This window comes from Canis aureus, chromosome 4, assembly GCF_053574225.1.
Source record: "Canis aureus isolate CA01 chromosome 4, VMU_Caureus_v.1.0, whole genome shotgun sequence".
Taxonomy (NCBI): domain Eukaryota; kingdom Metazoa; phylum Chordata; class Mammalia; order Carnivora; family Canidae; genus Canis; species Canis aureus.
The window spans coordinates 44,298,811-44,320,762 of NC_135614.1; the positions used below are offsets into that span (position 1 = coordinate 44,298,811).

The following is a 21,952-nucleotide window of genomic DNA, read 5'->3' on the forward strand; positions in this document are numbered from 1 at the left end:
AGCACTGGATGGCCTTTTGCTTATGGACTAAATTTCAGACCAAATTTATTGTGAGTATTGAGATCAAGGCCTTGGCAGTGCTACTCTACGAGGTACAGTATTATTGATACAATTAGATACGGGCAATGTCCTTTCTGATGCATACAGGGATCTTTGTGGGCCTGTATTCCTCCTTTACATATAAAATCTAGAAGTACATTGTTTCTCAAAACTTAACATATATATGAAACATCTGCATATCATGTTAAAATGCAAGTTCTGATTTGGTAGATTTGGGGTGCTGCATTTCCTTTTTTTTTTAGCTGCTTGATGAATAAGTTTATAACCTTTATCTGAAAAATCTTCATAGAAAATTGTGGTTTTTTAAAAAAAAAAAAGAAAACTGGTTTGTTTATAAGCTCTCACCAGCCCACTCTTGAGCTCTAAGGAAGCTTATTTTCTTCTGATCTATCCAGTCTTTCTTCTGAGCAAGAGACATTCTGGGACAGTTCCACCTTTACTTTTTACTTCTTTCTTAGGCTTCTTCTCATAGCCTGGATTCTCTCATATAACAGTGTGAGCTTTCTTAAACATGTTCTCCATCATGTCTGGAGTTACTCTGTTGTTCATGTATTGAGATAATTGTTTCTTATAAGCGTCTACTTCTATTAGGTAATGCATATAATCTGTAACATTCTGATCCATAATGTACTTCCAATGTACTTATGCATTTAATTCCTTGCTTTCTCAATCACAACTAAGGAATCATTTGGTACTGTAATGGGTAGACAAGCCTCCATCCACAGCTCCCTTGAGGGCCCCAAGAACTTTATTTCCAGTAGTAGTTCTAAGACACCTTGCATCCAAATAGCCGGTGAAGGCACCAGGTTGATCATCAGAGCTTTCCATATTGTATTCATCTCTGGTCACTCCGATTGGCCTTCATAGAACTTGTCTATGCCAAACCTGTTGAAAAGTCTGTGGGCCAGCATCAGGCTGGTATAATATGCTGCATTATGATTTGTCATGCCAACCTTCATACCATACTTTGGGAGTTCATAAGCATAAGCTGCACAAACTATCATATATCATATGTACAGGCATAAACAATCTGACAAATGATACTTCCATTGGTTATATGAACTATCATCCTGTATTTAGGTGTGTTGTACTTACTTTTATCCAGAATCATCAAACATTTTTTACTATAACAATCAGTTTTACCCTCTCATCTTTTTCTAAATTTCATTTGGTATCTCTTGAAATAAGCCTTATTCTTGACAACCTTTAACAAATCGCATCCTAAGGAGCAAAGACTGGTGTGTTAGGCTAGCTACAGACCAACCAGGGTGCTACATTTCTAGTAAGCTTCTAAGTGATGCCAAGGCATCATATAGTTAGATCATGCAGTCTGAAGACTACATTTTAAGGCCAGAACTAAGGCCCCTTTGACCAGGATGTAGTTAGATTTCTTCACCTGTCTCCAATCTACTTGTTCAGATTCAATCCCCTTGGTTCTAGAGCTGTGGTGACCTTGTATAAAGGGAAGTAGAAGATGAAAAGGCACAGATACAATTTGAAATCATACCTAGGCCCTTGGGATTCTGAATTAAGTAGTGAGGCCAGATGGACCATGTTAAGTCAGTGTCCTATACATGTTAAGTAGTCACTCTAGATCCCCCTTCTAAGGCACCAGGACCATTTGTTCCAGAATCTCTTAGAAGACAGAAGGCAATTTGAAACAAAATCTGAGTCCTGAGCACCCAGAACTGGCCAATAGGGCCAGCTGACCCTGATTGAATGACATCCCATTTCTATCTCCAGAAACATTAGGCTCCCCCAGCTTGTTCCTATAAGGAAAGCTCTCTTTGTATTGCTTCAAAGTCTTGCACAGGATATTAGCCACTTCCTTCTCTATAATTCATCCTTCTACTTTGCCATCTGGAATATTTCTCTTTCACAAGTGCCTAAGTTGTTACAGTTTGAGGCAGTTAAATCTTAAATTTGCCATTTGGGGTAATTTATTGTTTTTAATGCTTTCTTCCTCAAATTCAGATTCTGTGGTTTGAAACAGACTCCAGCCAGGATTTCTGTTTCCTGGCTGGATATCTAATGGTCTACCCTTTTCAGGTCTTCTCTGGGTTTATTTTTCAGCTTCCCACTGGTGACTACCAAGGGTTTCTTCAAATCACTCCTCCCACTGCATCCATTAGTTTCCTCCATTCCATCACTGCCCTGAATGCCTTGGTCAGACCCTTTATGGTAGGAGCTAAGATAAGAGTTACTGGGGACCAGTAGGCTGTAATTTCAATGGCAATACAAAAGTCTTACTGTGTCTAAAACATCCTCCTACTGATATTCCAAAACTTGCCTTTAAGAACCATTTGGGCTATGGATCATATAAAACTTAGGTAGAAATAAGTACAAGGTAAACAATGAGATTTGAGGGGAAAGAGACCTCACAGTTGTTGAATATTTACTGGGTGTATAACTCTGAATTGATGGAATAGGTAACATCCCTGTACTGCAGATGAAGAAACCAAGGCTCCAAATAATTTTCCCAAGGAATCCTGAGTTATACAGAGTGGTGGGATCAAGTGGTGGTAGCTCTTGAACAAGAGCTAACTCAAAGCCCATGTGTTTGTCATCAGGTTAATATTGGAGGGTTAGGTGAGAAACGGGATACCAGGCAAAGGATGAAAACTGGGTTCTGGGATATTTGAGGGTGAGATAATCAAGTCAGGAGGCAGAATGGACACAGAATTTCCCGAACAACATACCAGCTACTAGATAGACGCTTCATATTGAACTAACACTGGCATTATTTCAAGATTTTATAAGCTTCTTATTTGTGGCAAGAGCCATACTTCCAGTTTGGTTACCTTGAAGCTTGCAAGTAAAAGTGAATGGCAATAATTTGCTTTATGAAAATTTTGAGTAGGAGTGGGACAAGATTGGTTGATCCCTGGAATTTTTCCATGATTTTCTTTGAAGAGGTGTATTCAAGTAACAATACCCTGATGGTTCTCAACCTGTTGGAGCTTTGGAATAGTTAGTGTACCTGGGTCCCATCCAAGACCAACTATTGGGTTTCTAGCTGTGGGACCCTGGCATTTATGCTCTCTGAAGCTATCCAGGACTGATGAGATGCCAGGGTTAAAACCACAGCCTCAGGGTAAAAAAGCTTACTATTTTTTCTTGCTCTGATAAGGATAGAGCTAAAACACTGCACAGTTCTAGGGAGCAGAGGAGCATAGGAAAAGCTTTCTATGCTAAAAGTTGGAGAACTGAACTTTAATCATTTGGAAGGAGAAAAAGACAAATTTTAACCACTTTAAAATTTTGTCAGAGAACCAACCACCCAGAAATTCCCTTCATCCCACGTTTTGATGAGTTCAACTTCCAATGTTTAACCTTCATGGAATCAAGGTCAGGCGTGAATTTGGTAGTATTTGACACCCACTTGGAAATCTCAATTTTAAAACTATTTGCACTACATTCAGGGTCTCCTATTTGCTAAAGTACTGGCAGCTAGGGAAAATGCTGCTTTATTGATTTTAGACCCAGAGAATCTAAGGGACATAGAAGTTATTTGTTCTGATCAAGTTTGCTTACTAAGTCATCTGGGAGCCAGAGCTAGGTCTCTGCCCTCCTAGAGCTGCCTTCTTTAAGTGGAGCAGCCTTTAAGATGCTCCTAGAATATGATGAGAAATACAACCATCCCTATAAAATTCACAGCGGATACTAAGAGGAAACAGTCTGTGTACAGAGCTCAATCCAGCCTCATAAAGTTGGCCAAAAGATCTGTCATTATGGGGCATCGCATAGGGGGCATCATATAGGATTATAGTCCCAACATTTTAGCAAGTCTCTCTCTTTTAGGAATTGCTGCAAGACCCCAAGATGAACTATGTCCCACTGAATCAGAAATGAACTGTAGAAGATGGTGGAAACTTCAGGGAAAGATGATCCCCAGCTAGCATTTACTCTTCCCTGATTTGTTCTGGGCCTATCTCTTGGGATTTATTACAACTCAGAAAAAAAAAATAAAAGAACTAAATTCACAATATCTAAATGAGCTTTTTGCCTAAGAAATGGTATGGCCAAGAGAGAAAACTTAAAAATCCCATACCATAGAATTGAACTGGACTTTAAGAGATCATCTAAGTCAGTGTACCTGTCAGGATTGGGCAACAAATGGAAATGTCTTCCCCATTTCACATGAGTTCATTTTACTGGTAGAATGCAATCCAAATGCAAAACCCTAGCTGCAGGAAGTCTGAGAAATATAGTTTTTGTTTCTAACCACTGTTAATAGAAGGAAGGTAAAAAGAAAGTTTAGAGAACCAATCCAAGTATTGGCCCAAACCAGCAGTTTTCAACCTGTATACCATAGAATAGTGAGGTGTAGCTATATGTTATTTTTTTTAAGATTTATTTATTTATTTGAGAGAGAGAGAGAGAGAGAAAGAGAGAATGCACAGGAGGAGGAGCAGAGGGTGAGGGAAAGAGTATTTCAAGCAGACTCTTCACTGAGCATGGAGCCTCCAACATGGGGCTCACTCCCAGGATGCTGAAATCATGGCCTGAGCTGAAACCAAGAGTTGGGCGTTTAACCAACTGTGCCACCCAGGTGTCCCCCATTTTATTTTTTTAAGAGATTTTGTTCTCAGATGAATTTGAGCCATGCTTGGCCAAACAAAGTTGAATATGATTCTTTACTGAAATATGTTTCAATCTTCAATATCCATGCATGCAGCCTAGTTCTTCATATCTTGGGAAACATGAATTGGGTAAACACTTATCTAAGCCTATTATACAGATGAGAAGACTAGAGTCTAGAGAGATTAAATAAGATGCCTGAAGTTGAATAGCCAGTTATAGGCAAAGTCTGGACCAGAATCTATGTCCCCTTAAACAGCCCGAAGTGTTTTTTTCTGCTAGGAGGGAATGAGAAAGAGGTAGGAGTGGCAGACAAGCAAGAAAGAAGAAAGATGAAACTGACAGGAAGGTGAGAAGGGTTAGAAATCTAGAGGAAGACTATACATCTATGTCTCCCCCAGTTACTCGGAGTAAAAAGTACAATACATTCTGCATGTGTCCTGACCCAGATGCAGAGTGAATTCATTAAAGAGGTCGGAGCCCTGAACCCACATTTCATCCCTTCCCACATATGCCTGGAATATGTTGATGCTTTGGCCTCGATTAGTAACAGGGAAAACTAGTTCTGTGGAACATGTCATCTTTATAAATAGAACCAGAGTCCAGTGGTTTCTAAATAGTCAGAAGATGCTCTGTCTTCTGGTGTCAGCTATTTATTTGTATTTCCATTTCAGAAAATACACCTTCTCCAGTTCTAGGCTTTGCCCCATTAGATGTCTGCTCTCCTGCCCCAGATGGGCTACACAGATTCCTGGCCTCTTGACTCAAACCCCTGGGAACAGGGCCAGTGGGCACTTTCTGTTCTGGTCCCTGCCAAGCTTGTCACTGTGGTGAGGATGTTTATATTTGATAGTAATTCCTCCTTTAGATGGTGCATTTAACAGAAGGAAGGAAAGAAAAATATCTTTTTCAGCCACTATGCCTTAGTGGCCATATCTCTTTTTCTCAGTCAATCTGCACACTTGTTAATTCTTTTTAACAAAAATTTTAGTGTGCCAGTTCTCTCTGGTTTGGGTATATTTTGTCACTCATAAGAAGTAAATAGTAATTTTGAAATGATGCTGGGCAATCTGGTGATGTTATAGTGCAGAGTCTTTCCTCCACTCCTGCCTCTCTCTCTCTCACTCTCTCTCTCTCTTTTTCTCTTTTGCAAGCACTCTTCCTCAGGTAAATAGACAGAAACCTAGCCTCAATCAGCAAGGCTGAAATGAGGTTTTCCAGTAATGCAACACTTCCTTTTCTTATAGACTTGATTTTACATGAACCATTCTGGAAATAGGCAATTCAACACCTTGTGAAGCAATTTATACTCTAGATAGCTATTTATCTCTATTAGTCAACACACGTTTGGTCACAAGTAATAGAAGAGCCTATTAAAACTGGCTTAAATCCCACCTCACACCTACCCCCAAAAAAGGTAATTTAAGGATCACTCAAAGAACAGTTAAGGAGTAGACCCTCTCCTGGAGCTAGAACAATGTTACCAGGACCCAATTTCTCTCTCTCCGTCTCTCAGTCCGGCTTCTTCTTCTTTTTTTTTTTTTTTTATTTAAAAGATTTTATTTATTTATTCATGAGAGAGAGAGAGGCAGAGAAAGGCAGAGGAAGAAGAAGACTCCATGCAGGGAGTCTGACGTGGAACTTGATCCCGGGTCTCTAAGATCATGCCCTAGGCCAAAAGCGGCACTAAACCTCTGAGCCACCCAGACTGCCCATTCCTGCTTCTTCTCTGGAACCTCACCTTCAGCAGACTTCTCTCAACCAAGATGCTCCCAGATGCCCTAGACTGATATCCTCATAGCCCCAGGTCAGCAAAAAGAGAGATTCTATCCTCTGATTGTTCAAGCAGGTCTTGAGATGAGTCTCATTGTACCAAGTTCAATCATGTCATCTCCTGAATCAGTTACTGGCCAGAGCTGTTCATTATTTGATTACCAAGACCTGGGTCATGGGCCTACTTCTGGAGCCAGGACTGAATTGTTACTACCAGGAGACAGGGCAATAGATGCTGATCAGGAAAAAATACTCTCAATTACACTCTATTTATCCATCATTCATTAATTTTGCAGAGATGAATTGAGGACTTGTTTTGTGCTAGAAACTAGGGATAAAATCCTGGATAACTTCTACTTTTCCTTCATGATGCAGCTGAAGAGTCATCAGTTTTATGATGAATTCCTTCACTGACACTCCCTCAGCAGAGTTTGTTTTTTTCCTCCTCATGCTCCTGCTTTTCTCAGTAAATACCTCCTCTATGGCATATACCATTCAGGACTATATTGATATCTCACTGTCTTTCTCCCTACAATATCTGAGGACAGATATTGTGTCTTATTTACCTTGGCCTCCACAGATACCAACAGAAGGCACAGAGCACTCAAAAAACTTTTGTTGAATAAATTTTTGAGGAATGAGTCATTTATTTAATTAGTGAATCAGTACACGTGTTCCCAGTTCTTGAGGACTTAGAAACTCTCAGGGGGAAAGAAATCCATATATAACTAACTGGAATACAGTGTGATCAATGTGGTCCACAGCTACATGAGCAAAGAGCTGGGAAGCAAAATGGAAGATGTTGTATAACAGAATTATTGAAAATTTTTAAGATATTTTTTGGTATTTCAAATCTAAATCTATCTCCCTATGACTTTTACCTGCATTTCTTAGTTCTTCATTTTTTAATAATTCCAAATATGTCTACCTATTTTTCTAGCATCTGGGACAACTCCTGACAACACATAAGGCACTTAATCAATATTTCTAAGAGAATTAATCACTTTCTCTCAGCTACATAACATTTGTGTAAAGTTAGATACCTTATCCTACTCTTGGATATTGTCTGGTAATGGCTATATCATTGTAAGATTGAAAATACTCAGTTCTCTGTATCAGTATGTCTGTAGCCACAAAATCAAATTAAAAATTGGTTGTTTGAAACATGAATTACAGTTTCTTTTAGGTAAAATATGGTCAATGGTGCTTGCTTTCCAAGCTAATACTCATTAGCTGATTTGGTGGATTTTGGTGTGGCCTGGGACTCAGAAGTTAGAAGCCTCTAAATAGTCCCAGCCCTCATTTGAGGTTTGAGTTGGGCTCTGGGCAGAACTGGGTCAAATCAGTCTTGGCCTCCCTTTACAGCTGATATCCCTCTTCCTTCCTCTACTGTCTTACTCATCCATGGCCTTCTGTTGCACTAAGGCTTCCATAGCTATGGTGGCCTTGAAGATGCACTACTCAGAATTCCTGCTGTGTCATGGGGACTATGATTGATAAACAGCCCCAGAGGCTGTACTCCAAATCCACCTGCCATCTGCTCTGAGGCTTTTCTTCCCTTGGGGTACTCTCAGCCAGTAATTGAGCACAAGAGGGGTACTAAGGCAGGCTCATACCTGTGAGGTGCTAGATAGGTTGGCTCTGGAACCCTCCTTTAGCCTGGTCAAAAATTTCCTAGCATTGTGCTGTAGTCTGAGGCTCTGCCAACCCAGTTATCTGTCTTTCCTCCCCTCTGGCCTACACAGGGTCAGCTCTGTACTGTGGTCAGACAGCTCTTCTTACCCTCTCCAATTCTTTCTCGGTTTCTCTCACAGACATTTTCCGTGGATCTTTTACATGTCTAATTCCATCTTGGCTTCTGCTTCTTGAAGAGCCAGAAGTAACACATTTGTGACCTTGAGATTACACACAGAAGCATGCAGCATGGAGACTTCTTCAACCCCAACTGATGCGCATTTCCTTGCTTGGGGTATAAGAGAGAGTGATTGGCCAGTGCACTAAGGAAGTATTGATTCAAACAAGAGGAGTCGCATCTACCTAATGGAGCTGAAAAAGATCTGAGACTCTTAAAAATGCAGTTAGCACCCAGTCTTCCTCAAAACCCTAAGGTCAAATAGATGATCTGCTCTTTCCCATTTCCTGACTTATATTTCAGATTGTTTCTTGTTTTTACTTGATTTATACATTAAAATTATTTTGAAGATTTATTTTGATCTGATTTTACATGGAAATAAATGGGAGTAGAAAGAAAAGGTTTCCAATGCAAATTTTATGAGTTGCTGCCCCTTCACCTCCCAGCAACACTACATATGCATCCCAGTCAGACTGAGACATTAGACATGGCAGGGGAGTAACTTGGAACCTTGTTACACAGTTTTCTCTGTTCTTTACATGTCTGTTCAACATTTACTCAGAACATAAAAAACATTAAAAGTAAATGCTTTTTTATGTTCAAAATAAAGATATATTTTCCATGTACATACTACACATGATTTTCTGAACTAGACAATTTCTTGAGAGGCATATTAAACTCTTTAAGTGTAGACATTCTAACAAATCATCTCCAGGAAAGAGCACATACAGCACCATGAATTTTTCAGTTTCAGAATTTCAGCAGGCTGGATGGTTGTTACAGACTCTGAGAGGTACAGTCTCAAAGTTAGTGGTGAAGTCTTATACACAGCACATACTACCACAAAAAAATATCAACAGGGAGAGATTGACAGCAATAGGGAGTAATTAATTGCAGCCAAACCAGTTTATGTCTCACCAGTTTTATTAGTAGTGACGTATAGAGACCTTAATTAACTGGATCTTTACTCTAGTTTTATGCCAGTAACATTTTGGTAGCCCCTATTGACTGGTTCTCTGGACAACTGCCTACTGGCTCACCCATTACTCTGGTCTGTATCATCTTTAGCCTGAGGTATAGAATAAACTCAGCCTGAAATACCATGTCTTCTCTATGAAACACCTCCTTGAGCCTGAGTGCCATCTGGCCAGAGAAAGTCTGGGGAAAGGAGAGCCTTGTAGAGATAGATGAAGGGAGTGGTGCTGGTCATACACCTGGAAAGCAACAGACAGTTGTGGCAGGAAGTCACAAGTTTTTCTCACCATCTGAGAAGGAAAGTCTTCAGAGAAAGAAGGGAGGGAGTAGTGGTTTTCAGCTTTGCCACTCATCCCACCATCAAGAACATTAGGCAAAGTCTGAAGAGGTTTTTTTTGCATTGTCACAACTGGTGGATAAGTGCTATTAGCATCTAGTGGGTACAAGCCAAAGATGCAGCTAAATATCCTATAATGTACAGCAAAAAATTATCTGGTCCAAAATATCAGTAACACTGAGTTTGAAAAACTCTGCTAGACCCAAGCTTAGCTCTAAGGCCAAGGCTAGGATAACTTATGGGTATTTTATTTCCTTTCTAGGATAAAAGCTTTCCTGCTTTCCTACAAAACCCACATCTTTAATTTTTCAACCTTGGTTTACCTTCTTCTTGTCTAAGTCCTTCAGGATCTGGACTCTATTCCACACCTTCACTCCATACTGGTGGAAAGCATGGGTGGTCAGAAGCTGGGAGGGAGGGAAAGGCAGAGAGCTTTGATTTAAGGTACTCTCCATCTTCCCTGGCTGGGCCTCTCATGTGTACCCTGAGGCATTCACAGGAAGGGAAGTCCTTACAGGCTAACAAGGAGACTGGGTTCAAGAATTAGTGGGGTCCAGATTTGTGCAGAGGAGGGAGAACTTCCAGGAAAGGGGCTCCTTATTAATGGTTATGTGGGAAAAGGAATACCACACACGTGATATGCTTATGTTCCATTTATCTAATGTTTTCATGAAGTCAAAAACGTTATCCTATGTTCTGACTATCCACAAATGTATAACAAACCATCCCTAAATTAGCAGCTTAAGGCAATTTATTAGTATCTCTCATAGCTCTTGGGTTGGCTGGGTTCATCCACGTAGTTTTTGCTTGGACATCTCACATGTGATGATAGTCAGATGGTGGTTGAGGCTACAGTCATCTGAAGGCTTGATGGGCCTGGATGTCCAAGACAGCTCACTAATATGGGTTGCATTTATTGTTGGCTCTTGGCTTAGAACTCAGCTAAGGTGTACCTGGAATGTCTATGTGTGGCCTCTCCACGTGGCTCAGGCTTCTTACAGTATGGCAACTGTCTTCTAAGAGGGAGTGTATGGAAAACAAAACTGCAAATCTTTTCATGACCTAGCTTCAGAAATCTCAGATTTTGGATGGTTAGAATAAAGTCACTGAGGCCAGCTCAGATTCAAGAAGAGATAAATTAGACAACTTCATTTGATGCGAAGAGTAACATGCATACACAGGGAAGGAAGGGATTGATTGTTGCTATCTTTGATTGTTTACTACTTCCTATTCTTTGGCGTCTCAAATTCTCCCTCCCAACCTCAATGCCCTAAACTAGAGGGCCCAGCATAATGCTGTGCCAAGTGGGGGAGAACCAATATGGAGTAGTGGGGTTAAGACCATAGATGTTTAGAGGCAGGGAGACCTGGGTTTGAGTGGGATTTTCCACTTACCATCTGTGGATCTTGAGCAATTTGTCTAACCTGTCTGAGTCTCATTTGGCTCATTTGTAAAAGGGTGTTAATATATATGTACTTCCTTTCTTTGTACCCGTTTGGGGCATGGGGGAGGATGCTGATCTCAATGGATTCCTTTGACTTTCTGGCTTCTGTTTAGGTTCAGCCAATGAAGGATTCAGCAAGAGACTGGAGAGCACAGGCAAGACAGTTTGAAATATTTATTTCCACTGAAATGCTACAGATCTGTCATTAGCTGTGATATTCCATGACCACAGTTTCTGCAGGGCAACTCACCTTCCTGGCTCCAGCTCTCACTGCTTCATTGCTTTGCCTCTTCAGGACTAGAGGCAAAAAAATCACTTCTCATCGTTGCTTTGCTTGGGTGCCTTAACATCTTTCCTTGGTCCCTTTAACTCCATCCATACCCATGAAAAGGATTGCTCTGTAAATTATCCCAACATTTCACCGAAGTATGATTCAAGGAAGCCAGCAGTTTCCTCCCAAGGTCCGAAGAACTACATCCACCAATGGCTTCCTGTTGGTATCAGGGTGGAACCCAAACTCCTCCTCACAAGGCCCCCATAGCCCTACTAGATCTAGATCCCCCCCTCCTGCCTTTCCACCACCACTGGACTATTTGACTTCTCTGCGTCTGGTGCCCTGACCTTAAGTCAGCTCTTACAATGCTCATTCCCACCTCTGTTCCTTTATGTCTTCCTGGAAATCCTGCCTTCATTATTCCTCTTCCCTTGCAGAGTTAACTCCACCTGCCCTCAGCACAAATGCTGCTTTCTTAGGAAAATCTCCATAAATCACTAGATTGGGCATTTTATTTGTTCCTTAAATTTCCTTCATACTTATATCATAATTTATGCATTTGGTTGATCAGTCTGTCTCTCCTACTAGACTATAAAAGGCAAGAGATTGAACTAGAAACAGAAAGTAGAAAAGTAGTTGCCAGGGGCTGGGAAGTGGAGGAAATAGGGAGAGCTAGTAAAAGGGTATAAATTTGAACTATAAGATGAATAAGATCTGAAGACTGAGCATTTAACATGGTTACTAGAGTTGATAACACTGTGTTATATAATTGAAATTTGCTAAGAGAGTAGAACTTGAGTGTTCTCAACAGAGAGAGAGAGAGGAGGGATAAATACATAAGGTGATGGATGTGTTAATTAACTCACTGGGGGGAATCTTTTCACAATATTTATGTTTATCAAATCATCACGTTGGACACTTTAAATATCTTACAATTTTATTTGTCAATTATACCTGAATAAGGCTGGGGCGGGCAGGGGGGAGGCAGGGAATTGGCACCATGTCAATTTTGGCTCACTTTTATATCCTCAACATCTAACATGGTACATTGAGAATTTTTTTTATCAATACATATATTCTAAAATCACAAATCTTGTCACTAGAGGTTAGAAAAAAACAAGTTGGTGCTTCCAAGGTCATTTTAAAAAATTAGATGTGGTAAGGATTTGAGTCACCAGATTTCCTACAACTTAAATTGCCTCTCTGCACCTTCAATTCCTTTTGGATATTTTTAGAAACCATGTGTCCAAACAAAGCTCTGCAAGGAAAATTTATACCCCCACCACTACCACGTGTGTGGTATGCAGCAGAGCAGAAAAACAATCAGAAATGCACTTGATGAAGGAGAAAACAGCAGAACGTGAGTCCCTGGGCAAAGCATCTTGGAGAAGGAAGCCCAACAGCTGCTTGCATTAAAAATGATTGCTTTATATTTATGGCGGACAGGCAACAATAAGCAGTTTATAGCCTATAATCTAACACAAATGACTTGGGAAAATAGTCTTAATAGATAGTTCAGCTGAGTGTCCCAGGGCGTTAGGAAGCCCAGCAGGGAACACTCAGAGTTGGCCTTCATTGATCTGACAAATCCTCACTGACTGGCTACATGTTAAACCATGTCTCTGTACAAATTTATATTCTCTCACTTAAGGAGACTGCAGAACACCCGTCAAACTCAGGGGACACAGACTCTACTAGATATTCAGCCCCCAGAGTTCCTTAGAAACTCAGTTCCCCAGGCTTCTTAGAAACTAAACCCTCCTCCCTGGGCTCCATCAAGCCAGGGAAAATGAAGCGTGACCTTGTAAAATATCAGTTCCTGGCTATTTTCCCCCCTAATTGTGGGGATGTTATCATGGCAGAAGAAAAATATCATTTTCTGCACTCCATTCTGGAAAATGATATCCATCTGTGGGAATGCTGAGCAGGCATGATTGCTTGTGGCCAGGCGTGGTATCAGACTGACAGGCTGAGTGAAAGTTTGGTGTTTATAAAGGGTCAGCTAGAAGAAAGGAAGTATGTTCTGGGGTAATTTGTATTCTCTCTTCCCTTTCTTCTGGCCCTCTCACCAGTGTCTTGGGTCTTTTTGTTTTTCAGTGATGCCAACTTGAACCCAGAACACCACCTAGTATCATTAGTTCTGTATTGTACATATGCATTCCTAACTAGACTGCATGATCCTCAAGGTCAGGTCCATGCTTCAGATCACTTTGTCTCTCCTGGACCTTATTAAGACAATCCTTTCTACTAGAAATAATCTACTTTCTGTTAGAAAATAGTAGTTTTGTGTATGAGAAACAGTACAGCCTCCCACCCCCTAACTGTAGGTAATATTTTGTGTTGCATTAATCCCCCCACCTGTGTTAAGTTGGTCTAACCTATACTCCCATTTTTCTTTCCTTATAATAGTTAAGAACTTAAGATCCAGTACCAGGTAATTAGGGGCCAACATTCTAGCTCATGCATCGTGGTGTGATATTTGGGGAGTTATTTAACCTCTCAGAGCCTCAGCATTCTTTTCTGTAAAATGTGGATAACAATGACACTCACCTCACAGGGTTGTTGTAAAGACGGAGTGTGATGTGTACAGTATGTAAATGTCTCTACAGTGCTTGCCAAGAGTTAATACTCAATCAGTGTTAGCTTCTTTCTATAGTCTGGATGTTTATATCTTTTCAAAATTCAATTGTTGAAATTCTAATGGCCAATGTAATGGTATTTGGAGGTAAGGCCTTTGGGAACTGATAGGGTCCTGAGGGTAGAGCCCTCATGAATGGGATTAATGCTGTCATAAAAGAGATCCACACGGGGGCCTGGGTGGCTCACTTGGTTGAGCATCTTGGCTCTTGGTTTTGCCTCAGGTCATGATCTCATGGGGCCTGTGATGGAGCAGCATTTGGCTCTGTATTCCACAGGGAGTCAGCTTGAGATTCTCTCCTGCCCTCCCCTACCTCTCCAAATAAATAAATAAATCTAAATAAATAAATAAATAAATAAATAAATAAATAAATAAATAGACTCCACAGAATTCCCTCGCCCCTTCCAACATGTGAGGACACAGTAAGAAGGTGATAGCTATGAACCAGGAAGACAATTCTACAAGAGTGTGACCATGTAGCTGCCTTGATCTTGGGCTTCCCAGTCTCCAGAACTGAGAGAAATAAATTTCTATTTATAATCTACCCATTCTGTGTTATTTTGTTATAGCAGCCAAATGAACTAAAATATTAGTTCTCTCCCTTTCCTTTTCTTCTTTTTTATGAGGGTAATCTCATCTTGGCCTACAAATGTTTACAGAATGTTGTTTTGGTTTTTGTATTTTAAGTAGATGTTTTCTACAGAAAGGATTGTCCTCATAAGGTCTAAGAAAGACAAGGAGGTCTGAGATATGGACCTGACCTTGAGGAGCTTATAGTTCAGTTAGTGATAAATGTGTGTAATACAGGAACCAACAATATAAGACAGTAAGTTCTGATTTCACAGCAAAAAGAGCACAGAAAGAATGAGTTCCATAAGTTTGAGAAATCTTATCAGAAAAGGAGAATCTTTAAGTTCTCAGAATAATTAACAGAAGGAGAAGTACTCTGGATAGGAAAATGACATCATTAAAAATCTTTAGGTAAGAAATAGAATAGTAAGTTCAAAGGACAACAAATAGACCATATGACTGAATTGTCCTACAAATGTTTGGCCAGTAGTGAAACATATGGCTAGAAGAAGACTTTGCTCCAGAAACCATAGCCCCATGGGTGTTTTTACACATGAAGTTGGGATATTCAAAGTCACAGGATAAACATAATATCTCTTCCTGGAGCTTCAACTTACTAGAAAATTAAATTTCAAATGCATCATGTTTTCATTAAAATAAATCCAGATATAATGTGCAGTAGTGTGAAAAAATTCACATGAAAATTTAGGATAAAGAATGAGAATTTACGAAGGCTTTGCTATTTTAGTAGGCTTCTTAGAGCTCCGCCACAGGTCTTATGGAGACTCTTCATTAGAGTATTTGGTAGTCAAAGTTTGATATAGATGTTGCATAGGTCAGAGGAAAAAAGAATGGTAAAATGTTACCTACCAAATCCCTTTTCCTAATTTTGTACAAAGAGAGAATGAGGTTTCAAAAAAAAGCAGTTATTGCCTGGGGGTACACAGGCTTTTTAAATAACAGCTAAGAGATAGCTCATAGGTGGGGTGGCTCTAATATAACTTGTTTTCCTGCTTCTGAGATGCTTTCTCACAATTAAATCTTGCAAGTTGTGGTAGAAACTGTGTGCAATGGTTTTCATAGCTTCTAACTTTTCCATGTGAAATGTAAAGTTTCCCATTCAGGGATTCTGAACCATTTGCAGTCTGTGAAAGGCATGCAGAAAATCTTACCCTGAATGCTTGTCAATTGTGGTTCAGATTCTGACATTTTAGGTCTCAAGTCTTTTTAGGTTTTCCTTAGACAGTGTCAGGCGAAGTGGTTCAGGAGGTCTAGGGTGATCAGTGCAACCTGGATCCTACCAGCAGTCAGGAGTCCTAAAGACACAAGTCAGTAAGGAAAATTAATCTAGCTTCAAGAGCAGTGTCTACATGGGTCGTAGAGGAACATGGAAATGTCACCTACTCTGATGGTGTCCACACCACACTGTACAAAGTGGAAAAGCATAAACAATACATTTTAGCAAACAGACTACAGGAAATTCAACCAAGTAAGGTTTTCTTCAGACTCTAAGGAAGGTTTCCAAACCACAAACTGGAAGAAAATACTTAAAATTCACAGCTGACGAAGAATTATATCCAGAAATTATAAAACTTCCTCATAAATCAAATAAAGGAAAAACTAAATCATAATAGAAAAATGGATAGTTCACAGAAGAAATCTGAAACAGCATAATCGTGGAAAAAAAGCTCAACCTCATAGTAATCTTGTAACTGCAGATTAAAATCATAATGAGAGAACATTTTATATCAGATGGAAAAAAGGTAAAAGGTCTAACAAAACTAAGTTTTGACTTGGATATTGAAAAATCAAGATCATAGTCTTTATCAAAATGCTTATGACTATAAATTAGCATAACCAATTAGGATAGTAATTTGTTAATACTTAATAAAGTTAAAAATTTCCAAATCCTATGACCCAGTAAGTATATAGTCCAAATACACTTCCACAAATGTGTACCAAGAATATTCATGAAGCAGTAATTTATAATAGCAAAGAATTGCAAACAACCTAAATTTCCATTAATGGAAAAATGAGAAAATGTTGAGGTTTTTTTGAGGGTTTTTTATACTGGAATACTACACAGCAATTAAAATGAATGGGTTTGACTTATACTTATTAGCATATTTAAATTGTGAAAATATATTTACTGGGAAGAAAACAAGTTGCAGTGAATAACCACAATATTATGCCATTGATATATATTTTAAAACCCAGATCAATACTATATACTAGTTTTAGGCACTTGAAGTATAAATACATGAATGAGAAAGGTACAAAACATCTTCAGGATATGAATCATCTCTGGGGAAGAGAGTTGAAAAGGGGTTAAGAAAGCTGTAACTGAATGCTCTGTGGCTCAGAGAAGTTAGAAATTTCCCATGAGAAATCATATCCCCAAGCTTGTTGCTTGGATGAATATGAGTCTAAATTCACACTACTTGGATGACATAAAAATCTCCACCTGAGAAATAGATGTTAAAAAAAAAAAAGCCCTGGACTGATCAATCCCTGAAGCACAAACAATTGTGGAAACAGTTTCACAGCTTGGGTAACGATTGACTGCCACACTCAAGCACACATAAATCCCTAATGATAATTAGCTCATGAACAAAAATCACAAATTTCTACACAAAGTAGAAAGTAGTACATCATGAGGGAGAGTCAGCAGACACCACTAACTGGAGAATGTGCCTTCCAAGAAGCTGATGTTACAGAACATTCCTAAAGAAACTAAATAATAATCAAGAAGTCCCTATCCCTATTTGAAGTGGGCCATCACAATATCTGCCCAGTGCCATTTTAGAATGACTACAGACCAATGACTGCTCTGCATCTCCCTTGGCCCCCTTTCTGAATGGATGTGTTCATGAAAACCACTGAAATCATCCTGCTGGTGTTCTATCACTGTGTTGGGGAGAAGAGCAGATATTTGTCTTTTTAGTTCATAGACCTCAAGGAAACATGTCCAGATCTAATGGAATTTAAACTGAATGAAATAACTGGATGGGTCATTCTTTGTGTAGCTTCCCTGGAGGGAAAGGATGGTTTGAATTAGTTCCACAACTGAGAAGAAGGGGTGAAAGAGTAATCAGTGATTAAAAAGCATTTACTTTTACTACTACATTTACTACTCACTAAACACTCATGTGTTCCCCTAAAATTTTCAGGTCATTTGCAATTAATCAGGACTGTGTGACTATTCCTACACAGTGCATCATAAGTGGAAATGACATGGGATACTTCTGGGCTGAAACATGGAAGAGAAGGCATGAAGTCTCCTGCCCTTCCTTTTTATTCCTCAGTGACAGTGGCAGCACCATCTTGAGATAGTTTAGCCACTAGATGGAAACAGCTGGATTGCCAGATCACTGCTTGGAAGGAGCTACAGAATTTCCATGAGAGAAAAATAAATGTTCATATGTCAAGCCAAAACATGTATTGCGTGTGACTCTTATACATAAATGCATGCACACACACACACACACACACAATGCTCATTGAAAAGAAGATTGAATATAAAAATTAAAACTACCATACAAGGCAATCCTCTGTGAGAACAGTAGATATAACAAAATGGGAATTAATGCCCCAAAAGTCTGAAATAATGCAACTATATGATAGAGACTATATTAAAAAGTACATTCTCTCTCTCCTCCTGCCTCTGCCCCTCCCTACACTTGCTTGTGCTCTCTCTTTTTCTCAAATAATCTTTAAAAAAATTAAAACTAGTAAGATATCATCCAATATCACCAAAATGAATAAAATGAAAAAACAAAATAAGTGTTGGCAAAGATATCAAGCAATGGAACTTCCCTCTACTTCTATAGGAATATTAATTGGTAGCGACACTTTGAAAAAGCATTACATAGTAAAATAAAACTGAACAAATGCATATTTTATGTGATAGGCAGAATACTGAATTCCCAGAGATGTCCATATCATTATCTCCAGAACCTGTGTTAGGTTACATGGCAAAGAAGAATTAAGTTTGCAAATTACCTGACATTAAAATAGGGAGATTACTGGAATGTGCTCATTGTTACTGGAGGAAGGCAGATGCAAGCCAAGGAAAGCTGGTGGCTTCTAGAAGCTGGAAAAGGCAAGGAAATGAATTATCTTCTAGAATCTCAGGAATTTCTTTCCAAGGAAAGAAAGGCAGATCCTCTAACATATTGTTCTTAGCCCAGTGAGATTCATGTTGGACTTCTGATCTAGACTGTAAGTTATTAAACTTTTATTGTCTTAGACCTCTTTGTTTATGGTAGTTTGTCACAACATCAAAAAGAATCTATTTTATGACCCAATAATTCTACTCCTAGATATATGCCCACAGGAATGCAGAGATACATTTACAAAAAAAAGACATATACCTGACTGTTCATACAACTTTATTCATAATTACCTCAAATGGTTTACACACATGTACAATGGTTTACACGTTTACATAAATGTACAATGGATCATGTATAATATCTTAATTCAATGGATTACTAAACCACAATGAAAAATGAATGCCCACACAATGGTATAATGGCTCTCACAAACATAATGTTGAATAAAAGAAGCCAAAAGAGTTCAAGTTGAAAATTCCATTTATATTAAACTCAAGACTGGTAAAACTAACATATGATGTTAGAATTATGGTTGCCTTTGCAGAGTCTGCTGACTGAAAAAGGTTGTAAAAGAGGTCTACTGGGTGATGGCAACACTCAATTTCTTGATCTGGGTGGTGGTCTCACAGTGTTGGTTGTGGAAAATGAGTTGACATTTATGATTTATGCATATTTGTATATGTATTCTTTGTTTCAATAACTAGTTTAACTTTAAAAAGACAATGGATTGGTTAGAAGATAGATCAGACACAATAGAGGTATAAATTGAAAATTGAGAAATAAACCTGAGGAAATTCTCCAGAATGCAACTAGAGGATAAAAAGATGTAAAATATACAAAGGAGTGTAAGAATAAGAAAGATCAAATTTATCTATAGTAGTTGCTACATAAAGAAAGAGTATAGAGTGTAGGAAAGGAAATATTCAAAGAGATAATGCTGAGAATTTTCTAGGCCTAATAAAAGATAGGAGTCCTCAGATTTAGAAAGCACAATTAAAAAAAAAAAAAAAAAAAAAAAAAAGAAGCCTAGAAATACCAGGATAGAAAGCAGTGAAATAATAAGTTCAAAGTTCTGAGGCAGAAACTAGTTTTTTTTAACTTAGGCATATTAAATATAGCTTCCACAAGGCAAAATTCTCTTTGAGTGTGCAATCCTATGCGATTTGACAAATATATACAGTCATGTGGTCTCTACTATAGTCAAAATATAGAATGGTTCCATCACATACACAAAAATTCCCTCATGTCCCTTTGTAATCAACCTCTCCTCCACCCAGTCCATGGCAACCACTGATTTATTTTTGGTCCCTGATGTTTTCCAAAACATCATATACACAGAATCATACAGAATGTGGTCTTTTCAGGAAGACTATTTCACTCAGTATAATGCATTTGAGATTCATCTAAGCTGTTGTGTGTATCCTGAGTTCATTTTTTATTGCTAAGTAGTATTCCACTTAATACATGTAATTCAGTTTATTTACCCATTCACCAAGTAGAAAGGCACTTGGGTTGTTTCCAGTCAATAAAATTTATGAAAGAAATTACTGTAAATATATGCATATAAAGTTTTGTGTAAATTTTTCTCTTCTTTTGGGTAAATACCTAGAGATGGGATTGCTGGGTCACATATAACAAGTATATATATTCAACTATATGAGGAAATTAATGGTTTTCTGTACCATCTGCTGAGTGCAGATCCTGATGTGGGGCTTGATCTCACAACCCTGAGATCATGACCTAAGCCAAAATCAAGAGCCAGACAGTTAACTGACTGAGCCACCCAGGCACCCCTAGAATTAATTCTTTATAGCTTCCCAATATAATAAATAGTAACAGAATCCTTTTTCATAGATAAGGAAAATGAAATTCTTGTTTATTATGTCATTTTTCCTAGCAAATAGAAAAACTGGTCTCTAATCTGAGTCTGATTGATTCTGAAGCTGGTCTATGAGGGACTATCGTGCTTGCTTTCTTGAGTTCAAGGCTTTTCTTACTATTGCACAAAAAATGATAAGTGCTTGGCAAAAAAAGAAAAAAAAACAAAACAGAGCAAGGAGGAGTCAGGAGAATAGTTGAGGGTATGGAGGTAGATTGCTATATTAAATAACTTGGTCACCATAGAACTCATTGAATAGTCACGTATGAGCAAAGGCTTGACTGAGGAGAGGGTGAGGTAAGGGGATGTTTAGGGGAAGTTTTCTCTAGGCTCAGGGAAAGTCTGGAGAAAAGCAAGGCATAAGAGTGCTTGGTATATTCAATGAACAGGAAGGAAGTCAGTGGGGCTGGAGTCGAATACACAAGGGGGGAATAATAAGGAAGGAGTTTCAAAAATGTAATGGGACTGTGTGTCAGATCTTGTGGAGTTTAAGACATTATAAGGACTTTGGCTTTGAGTGAAATGGAGAATCATTGTATTATATATATATAATATATATATAGTATTATATATTATATATTGTATTATATATTATATTTAATATATTCATATTTTATTTATATTTATATTTTGTATAATGGGGAATATTGTAGGCAACAATGATAAAAACACCCAATTAAGGAACTATTGCAATAATCAAAGAAAAATGTGATCATGACTTGGAGAAGGGTCATGGAAGTGTTGAGAATTAGCCAGAATCTGAATGTATTTTGAAAATGAAACTGACAGTATTTCCTGATATATTAGCTGTAAAGGTGAGAAAAGTGAAGGAGCCAGGGTTGATTGATTACAAAGTTTTTGGACTGAGAAACTGGAAGGATAGAGTTCACATTCACTGATATGGGGAAGACAACAAACAAAGTTTTAGAGGCAAGACCAGAAATTCAGCTCTCTGCAGATTGACCCTGTTATAATAAAAGAAGAGATCTAAAGGTTGTCAATGGCTGAAAGGGGAAGTTTTGCCCAGGTTTTGTCTTTTTAAGACTCGTTTTTTTCTTTTCAAAAGTTTGACCTAAATTAATTCCTGGGCCAACACGTCCTTGCTAATAGGCGGAGTGATCTCTTGCTCTTCCTTAGCCAGGGAAGAATATAGGTTTTGAACAATAAACATTGATACTAGAGCCTAGATCTGTGATTCACAGGGTTTGTGGCACAGGCAAAGCCATTGAGATGCTCTAGGCCTTAATTCCTCACTGTAAATTAGGGACCATACCTATGTCACTTGATAGTTGTGAGTGTTGGTCATATTTAGTATTGTCCCAAGCCCAATTACCAATGAATGGTAATGATTATCATATTATTATCATTATTATAATTGTTATAATTATTGTTAAAAAGCAAAATAATTATCATGGTAGTATAGTTTGCAAATAGGTCTGGTACAGAAAAGTTTG

General features: G+C 38.6%; 1 protein-coding gene and 1 pseudogene across 1 annotated transcript in view; both read right to left on the reverse strand.

Annotated features, from left to right (window-relative positions):
• The window catches only part of SPDL1 (spindle apparatus coiled-coil protein 1), a 373,127-nt gene that overhangs the window by 248,730 nt on the left and 102,445 nt on the right, over window positions 1-21,952 (reverse strand). The window lies entirely within an intron of this gene.
• On the reverse strand, window positions 392-10,033 carry LOC144311725 (large ribosomal subunit protein uL18 pseudogene; annotated as a pseudogene).